Source organism: Aulonocara sp. 'chitande type north' Nkhata Bay, linkage group LG14, assembly GCF_057382095.1.
Source record: "Aulonocara sp. 'chitande type north' Nkhata Bay isolate Kocher_YH1m ecotype deep benthic linkage group LG14, A_spYH_male_GT1.1, whole genome shotgun sequence".
NCBI lineage: Eukaryota > Metazoa > Chordata > Actinopteri > Cichliformes > Cichlidae > Aulonocara > Aulonocara sp. 'chitande type north' Nkhata Bay.
In genome coordinates, this window is record NC_141357.1 from 26,521,334 (window position 1) to 26,530,591 (window position 9,258).

Genomic DNA, 9,258 nt, shown 5'->3' on the forward strand with positions numbered 1-9,258 from the left:
GTAGGCCCCATATGGGTTATGTTAAGTTAATATGGGCATATATTTTATGTGGGCTCAAGATTGTTTAGTATATATGGGACCCACTTGGGTTTCTCACATGAAAGCCATATGGGCAAAACCAAGTGGGAACATATAGTAGGTCCTGGCTGGGTCAAACATGGGAAACACTTCACTTGTTTCAAAATGGGAAACACACGTAGGACCCACTTGGGTTTTTCACCTGGGTTAGACATGGGCAAACACAGTCATTTAAAGAAAAGCGTTTGCTGTGTGCCCCAGGTGGGGCAAAGTTAGGTAATCAGTATATATTTTTTAGTACTGATGACACAGGTGGGGCCTACCTGGCCAAACTATATGGGTCACACATGGGCAAATGCAAGTCAGACCCTGAAAACATGTCTATGTGGGCCCCATATGGGTTATGTTAAGTTAATATGGGCATATATTTTATGTGGGCTCAAGATTGTTTAGTATATATGGGACCCACTTAGGTTTCTCACATGAAAGCCATATGGGCAAAACCGAGTGGAAACATATAGTAGGTCCTGGCTGGGTCAAACATGGGAAACACTTCACTTGTTTCAAAATGGGAAACACACGTAGGACCCACTTGGGTTTTTCACCTGGGTTAGACATGGGCAAACACAGTCATTTAAAGAAAAGCATTTGCTGTGTGCCCCAGGTGGGGCAAAGTGAGGTAATCGGTATATATTTTTTGGTACTGATGACATAGGTGGGGCCCACCTGGTCAAACTATATGTGTCACACATGGGCAAATGCAAGTCAGACCCTGAAAACATGTCTATGTGGGGCCCAAATGGGTTGTGTTAAATTAATATGGGCATATATTTTACATGGGCTCAAGATTGTTTAGTATATATGGGACCCACTTGCGTTTCTAACATCAAATCCATATGGGTGGGCATCCAATGTAGGTCCTAGTTGGGTTAGTGATGGTAAATGTGTACATTGGTTCAAAATGGTAGCACATGCTTATGTGAGGATTCTTCTTCTGTGAAGAGCCTGAGAAAGTGTTATTTGAATAAAGGAGGATTTATTCCAAACAAGCCCATCACAGATTGCGCACAACCCAGGGAGTTCTGAAAGTCAAATTGTAAAAATAATCTCAAAAGAAAGTATGAACATAACTCTCTTTTATAACCTGCAGACGGCACCCACGTGGTACCATTCTCTAAGAAATCACACTAACTTTAACATATTTGGCACAACCTCAGTCTATGCTACCCTTACGTACAGTCAGATGTTCTTGACCCTTCATTTTTGACCCTCTCAGTATTTAGCCTTGGCTAGCAAATGTACTCAAAGTCCACATTGAGACCTCACGATGTTATGTGTTATCAGACACTACAACCCAGCTGTCAAGTGAGACTATAGGAACTTTGGTGTTTTTGAACATTCAATGTTACTCAAAACACTCTGCACACTATTCCAAATAACTGGTTTGAAACTGGTTACTTTTTAATTTTAGATTTCATTTTATGTACTTAATGTGAACTCTGCATGGTAGGCTGCATGGTGAGGCTCAGATAAGATAAAATAAGGACTTCATGATTCTTCTTAGGTAAATTCACTTGTCACAGCAGCAATAATAAGTGATTAAAACGGACACAAGAGTAGAAAAAAAGAAAAGCAAAAAATACGAATAAAAAACCTAAGATAAAAGTGAATTACACAGACAAAATCCAGATTTGGCATTTGCAAATTAAGGATTACTGGTTGTTCAAACAATTAAGACTATGTACTTGAGCAAACATGCAGTTGAGGATTTTTAGTAGATCAGACACACTCTACTGTATTAGAGAAAAGACAGTTAGTTACATGGAAGATGGAAGTTTTGGTTAATCAGATCCAGTAAAGCTCCTGAAGTATATTACCGATCTGTTAAAATGTTACTCTTCAAACTTGTGCCCTCAAATTATATAACCAGAAATAATTTATATTTTCTTTGAACTAGTGGAAAGGAGAGGGAATGGGGTCTTTCAAGCAGTCACACTTCAACTGTGAAACTCCCTTGTCCTTATGGTGTATTGACACTATTGAAACTTTTCAAAACCAGTCTAATGTTAGAAGAGCTTTTAGGTAAACTGTTATTCTTCTTCTTATCATTATTATATTTTTATTAATTATATTTTTATTATGATGTTGATTTGGGTGACACTTTTTGATAAATATTATATATTACTTTTTAAAACATATTAACCATCCCTATGCTTAAAAAACTTTTAAAAATAAAATTGTTCTTTTAAACTTGTGCATTGTTTGACTTTTAAAATTTTTGTATCAGGTGTAAAACGACTTTTTAAATAAAGTTGTTTTTAATGTGAGCAGCTCCTATTGGCTCGTTTAAAAAGAGGGAGGAGCAGATTGCACTGCCTAGCGTCTAGTCTTCGCGGTCTTTCGTCTGTTGCGCCTTTTCTCTCCCTGGTGTTTAAGAACGTGGAGGACAAAAGGATACCAAAGAATCGAAAACTATGACAAAGGTAAAAACTTAAAGTTTGATACGTTTTCATCAATGGTTATTTTAGTAACTTTCTATAGTCGTCCTAAACGGTATAAGGGGGAGAAGCATAACATCTTTAGCTAGCAGGTAGAACTGGGTTAATTTGCTGCATTGTCTTTGGCAAACATAATTTAAAGTTAATTAAAAAACTCTTACTGCCTATATTCTACTCAATAAAGTTCATCTTATCTTATTCTGTTTTCATTGCACCATTCTCTCTATACAGTTTTTGAATTTACACACTATAACGTACACGGCAGTTTTTTTCTGTGCTTCTGCAACTGTTTCTTGGGTTTTCCTATAAGGTTTTTGTAATTAATTTAAAAAATTTATATTATTTTTTTGGCTTTAGTGGATTCCTGCTCAGCTAACTCGGCCATTATGCACTACCCAGTAAACAAAATGGCTGAACAGTATCTTAAATGTCTGAACATGAGCTAGTCATACCATGTTACGTAATATTCATGTGCAGTGTAGCAAGGTGATTGTTTAAATTACAGGAGTAGATGCCTGCAGCTGAAACGGTTTTCTGATCTGAATACGGTAATGTTACCAGATATGCATTGTACTATGGGAAAACGGTGGTGGATCAGTGTGTAAAAAGCCCCCAAAAGAAACACACAGTGTCTTTAGCTCAAACACTGTCTGATCACTCTCTTAGATACTGTGCTGTTCCATCTAGTTATTGGTTACTGAGAAATGTTAGGTCATTAATTAATTAAGAGAGTGCAGCTGTTCAGATCAGATGGTGAAGTAGGAAAATGCAGAACATGTTATTATAGCTGAATGCTGTGTAAAATACTAGTAATAAATCTAACTCCCATTTATGGCTTTTACTACTGTGGGGCTAAATAAAAAATTACAGACATAATGGAATCTGCTACAATTACAAAGCTTAAGTTTAAAACAATTATTATATATTAAGCATTTTTTTGCTCTTTTTTTTTTTAAATTCTTTTTGCTAATAATGGACTCAATTTTATTATCAACTTCAAAGACCTATTAAACTTTTAAACCATTAAATCCAGGAAATTAGATGCCCGTAAATGTACGAGACCCTCTTTATCCCCAAATATTTAATAATCCTTTCTAAAAGTACACAAATTTTGTTCTTTTCAATTAAATATTGCATGTTCAATGTATTCTTGAGCAGGTAAAAATTCCACTAAATTAGTTTTTGCATATTTTTAAGTATAATCAAATTTTTATAGTTTGCGAGTACTTTTAATTTGGAGATTTTGCCACTTGATTTGAAGTTTGGATAGTGCTTTATAGTAATTTGTAAATGTTTTGAACTCATCTGGCTTCTTAATAATTTAATAAAAAATTAACAAGCCATGTAATAATTTGAAAACCACTAGGGACCACTTATAAAAAAGTAATTCCTTTTTTACTTAAAGGAATTTAGGATTTATGTCTGTCAAGTCATTTGTTCTGGCATAAGTCACCATTTTGATATATCTTCCTGTGACTTTTGCTGCTTGAATTAGTCAGTTTATCATATAAACACATGCAGTGCCTTTCAAACTTTTAATTACACTGTTCATTTTGTGCATTAGTAAGAGAATCTTTTATATTGAATTATCCTGGGAAAAAACAAAAATGTTTGTATTTTCTCATGCACTTTCTTTCATTTCCTTATCACGTTTAGATTCTTCAAGATCACAAGCACCATCTTTGACATGTAAGTAACTTTCATATTATTTGTATTACTTATTATTATTATTATTATTATTTTTGAAAAGTGATGGTCTTTGGGGCATCCTTTTTTTTTTTATTGGTATTAAGTATATATATTTATTTAGGCACAGGAGGCAATGATCTATTTTAAAATTTAACATTTATTTAATTTTCATCTTTTATGCTAACAATAATGCCAACAGTGTTCTCTTCACTTGACCCACAACTCTGACAGTTTTGGTCCGCTGCTCTCCTCACAATTGGCTGATTTCCATCTGAGCTGCTACTGTCAACTGCATTAAACTGATTTTACATTGCCTTGTTATTCTAATCTTTATCTGCGTTTTGGACTCCAAACATTCACACCTGCTGTTAGTAACCAGAGCTCACAAGAGTGTAAGGCGTGTAGTTCAATAAAGTGATCGATGTGTTCACTAGCTGATTTCAATAAACCGGTAACTTATCAAATCCATATTTTATAGGAAGTACATTACTGATAAAAGTGGTAATAAACACGGTAACCAATAAAAATTAAAATTTCCTGTTATAAAAAAAAATACTGCAGTGAGCTCGGTTTTCTAACACCAGGTGTGAACATCTACAGTCTTTAAGCGCTGGTAAAGATTTAAAAATAAAAGCATTCAATAACATAACATTAAACACTAAATTAGTTTGATGGTGTTGACTGCAGCAGCTCAATGTTAATCAGCTGATGGTGATGGAAGCAGATGAGCGTTTTTCATCATGGTTGTTAGTGATGTGTTGGTCAAAACGAAACGGCTCTTTGAAGTGAACGACACAAGCGTGTTTTTTCTCTCTCTCGCACTTTTTTTCCGCTTCACTCTGCACGCGAGCCTTGTGCTTTGCGCTGGGAAGAGGGGGGAGGGGCGGTTGTTACACACGCAGTAGCACAGTAACAGAGCAGGAGGGAGAGAGAGAGAAAGAGAGCCAGGGACAACAACGTCACATTAGAAAGGTATAGTAATCATCCACAACTATTTTCAATTGCGGATGATAAAGGATTCAGAAAGTTTATTCATGCAGGCCCATATGACAGAGAATGTGCATCTTCTGTTTGTTTTCATATTATAATTTATATTTAATTGTGTTGTGGTTTGCAGTGTTTTGTGTTGTTTCACTTTAAATTTGTTTAAAAGGAAAAAGCTGAAAATTTAAATAGTTAAAAGTTGAAATGTAAATAGTTGTTTTTTTTGTATTATATGATTTATTTATTACATTTTATGTGGAGAGAATAAATAAAAGTATATTTACGGTGGCTGCTAGAGACAAAGCACGTACAAACCCCAAAACACGTAAAAACTCCATAGCACGTACAAACTCCAAAGCACGTACAAAACACAACAGAGGTGCTCCAGGATGCTAGGCACAGTGTTGAGATTTTGTTACCTAGTGGCTACACAAGCCAGGAAGTACCAACGACCGGATTTGGTGTGTGGTAGTAACAGGTAAATGAACAGCTTTTGGAATTTTTTATGAATATATATGAGTGCTTGTGTATAAATACACAAAAAATACACATATGATTTCAATTGTGTAAATTAAGTGATCTAGATAGCTCTGTTTTGGAAGTTCAGTTGACGCTAGAAATGGGTTTTGGAGTTTGTACATGCTTTGTCTCTAGGGGCCACCATATATATTTATATATAAACATATATAAATAAAACCACGTTTCTTTTTTTACATTAGTAATTCCTTTTGTTCATAATTTTATATTGTTGTTAATAATAAATTAATTAAAGCAACAAAACAACCTGAAGAGCCGGTTGGGAGCCGAAAGAGCCGGCTTTCTAAAAAGAGACGAAAATCCCATCACTAGTTGTGTAATATGCTGGTATTGATATGATCAAAAATGAACTGAGTTGTTTCGTATTCTATAGAAATTGTACATCTAATTAATAACAAGGCTTTCTGCTGATGTTATTAATTAAAAATTTATTGTTTTATTTTTAAGCAACAACTTTTTAGCATGCAATCAGTCCATGCTGTACAGGACAGATTTGTAAACTGTGCATACAAAAATAGACTATTTTACAAAATTGCTCTTTCAACAAATGTAAATCACAGCAGATTTTTTTTGTTGTAGGTGCACTGTCACAACTAGAAATGTGGGGGGAAGTCCTCAAAGTTGAAGGCAGAACAGGAAAATACATGGAAATAACAATTTTCCTTTAAATGGTAAATGGCCTGCATTTTTATAGCGCTTTTCTAGTCCCTAAGGACCCCAAAGCGCTTCACACTACATTCAGTCATTCACCCATTCACACACACAATCACACACTGGCGATGGCAAGCTACATTGTAGCCACAGCTGCCCTGGGGCGCACTGACAGAGCACATCAGTAAAGGTCGATCTGGATACTTGATAACTGTTGGTATAGGTATGACATGAATTTGAATCTCCATTATCACAGGTTTTAATTGGGAGGGAACATGCAGATATACAGGAGGACTATAAACAGCAATTCCTATTGCATACAACTGTTTTAGAAAATACCAACAACACTGTTAATTTATCACTTGCTGGTCTATAGACTTTACAGTGTGGATGGATGGAAAATCCATCTGGCTCCACTCTGGCTGAATTGGTGCTACAAACAACTCTGCGCTCGGCTTTCCTGGCTGTGTGTGGATTTATACTTACACATCCAAATTTTGACCCTATTTTTCTTCCTTTCAGCTGATTGGTCAATTGCATGTCAATCACCAATTAAACAATCCAATCAGAGAACATCTCCAGAAGTTGATTCTGTTCATCTGGACGTAGCATTTTCAGTGGGAGAAAATGCTGCAAGCGCTACGTCCAGATGAACAGAATCAACTTTTGGAGATTTACTTACCTGGATGATTGAGCATGCATCAAGACAATCAGAGAACAGATAGGTTTGGCTGTTGGAGGGCTGCATTACGGAGCTTCAGGTCCTGGAAGAATAAATTCCCTTTTACATACCAGACCAGCATTTTTCTTCATTAGCACGAAGGAAAACAGTCTGTGCGTGTCAGAGTTCTGTGGTTTTTGTGTCACAGGGCTTATAATATGTGTAAAAATCTGGCCAGGGACCATCACATCACACTGCTATCATATTTTTCTGTTGCTATCATGTTTCTTTTCTGAGATGTTGTTACTTTTATGACAGATGTAACGAGAAATCTTCCAGAAAGTTAAATTTTTTATTCTAATCAAATATTTGATTCTGATAACAGATAAAGATTTTTTTTTTTACTTTTGTTCTGCTATTTCATAGTTTATACAAATTTTGGCCAATTCCTATTTATTTTAACCCTTTAGCCCCCAAAAAGTCGCCAGCGACAGGTTTTTCCAAACCTGTCTCGTCAAACCTGAGCTCTGCCAGGGGCCCAACACGCCTGGACTTTTAGAAGAAAAGAGATGTCCGAAAATAAACCACAGGGTCAAATACTTAATTTTGTTCAGTGTTTTAGAGTTATTAATTTGAATTGACTAATTTAAATATTTTATTCATGTACATTTTGATTGCCTTTAGTAAAAATGGCAAAATTTCAATTTCTTTTTTCTTTCTGTTATTAATCCTTGATTACATTCATATAGTATACAGTAGAGGAAAAAACCTACCAGACCTACCAGTTATCCTGCGTAACATTATTGGGGATAAAGGGTTAAGGAAGTGCAATTAATTTTTTTAGTTTAGCTTGTGTTTACTACCATTTTTTTTTTATCACCACACAGTAAACATTAAGTAATATGTAAAGTGTCCATTTATCCTCCATTCCGGTCCATTATCTTAAGCTTAGGCTGCTGCCCCTCGACCCAATCCGGTACTAAGTAGAGAGGCCCAGACTTCGCTCTCTCCAGGCACTTGGCCCAGCTCTTCCGGGGGAATCCCAAGGCATTCCCAGGCCAGCCGAAAAACATAGTCCCTCCAGCATGTCCTGGGTGTTCTGGGTCTCTTCCTGGTGGGACGTGCCCAAAACACCTCACCAGGGAGGCATCCTAACCAGATGCCAGTATCTAATCTGTCCTTTTTGTATGTTCCCCTCAGGTTGCCATGGTAGCAGATACAGGGGAAACAAGTGTAGACGATGCCACAAGAAGGATGATGAAATTCCTCATATCACCTGAGCTGGCTGTGGAGTACAACATGCTTGGCCGACATGGGGAAAAAAAGTTCAGAGATTTGCGTCTTTTTAATGTTGTGTATGGTAAGTTAGTTTCACTTGAGACATTTGAACTTTAGAAAACTAAACTTTTTTAATAAAGTGTTTGAAAGTGTAACTGAGATTGGTTATCATGCAATTTGTATATATTTTTTGAGGCAATAAAGTGAAATAAACATTGTTCTTTGAAAATCATCACCAAATGAAGTAAGCTAAGATTAACTTTACTTTGGCTTGCCCGTTTTTCTTCTTCTTCATTTGCAGAGGCACTGAAGAATTATTTAACATCAAAAGTCAACTTGCAAGAAGCAGAGAAGGCTCTGTCCAAGTGGTTCAGTGGAGCTAAAGACAGAGGAGGACCGAGGGCTGCAAGGGTACAAAATAGACTTACGGCTCTGTAAAAAACAAACCCTGCTGATTCAAGATAAGCTTTTGAGTTTTCCATCTGACTTTTTCCCCATGTTGCTACAGTTCCAAATATCTAAGGAATTTTGCTGTAGTTTGACATTTCTAGTTTTTAAACGTTTACGCACTTTGGAATACAGTTACGTAAAATCACAGTTGTTGGACAAAATAAATGTGAAAAATGTTGTTTTGTGTACCCTCGTGATTTTTGAAATGGTTTTATTTACAAACTAGATTTTGTTTGCGGTCAGCTTTAATATATTTGGTGTCTTTGTGTCACAGAACCCGTATTAGCCGTCTGAAAAATTGATTTTGTGACTGTTTTACTACATGGGGCCCACTCGGTGCCAGAACTTAGTCAATTCAAACTAGAAATAAGATGCAAATACAGAACCCACTGCTAATGCCATTCCAACTTTTTAGCTCATGTTTTCCTCATGTTGTACCCACTAAGAACTTGAAAAATGGGGCCTAGGTGGGTTTCAGTGTACTTTGCCCAG

General features: G+C 36.1%; 1 long non-coding RNA gene across 1 annotated transcript; it reads left to right on the top strand.

Annotated features, from left to right (window-relative positions):
• Positions 1 to 2,393: 2,393 nt before the first annotated feature.
• Positions 2,394 to 8,943, top strand: LOC147314751 (uncharacterized). Its single transcript, XR_015124703.1, has 4 exons — positions 2,394 to 2,501; positions 4,173 to 4,205; positions 8,239 to 8,398; positions 8,618 to 8,943. It is a non-coding gene; the product is annotated as an uncharacterized LOC147314751 (long non-coding RNA).
• The last annotated feature ends 315 nt before the right edge of the window (positions 8,944 to 9,258 follow it).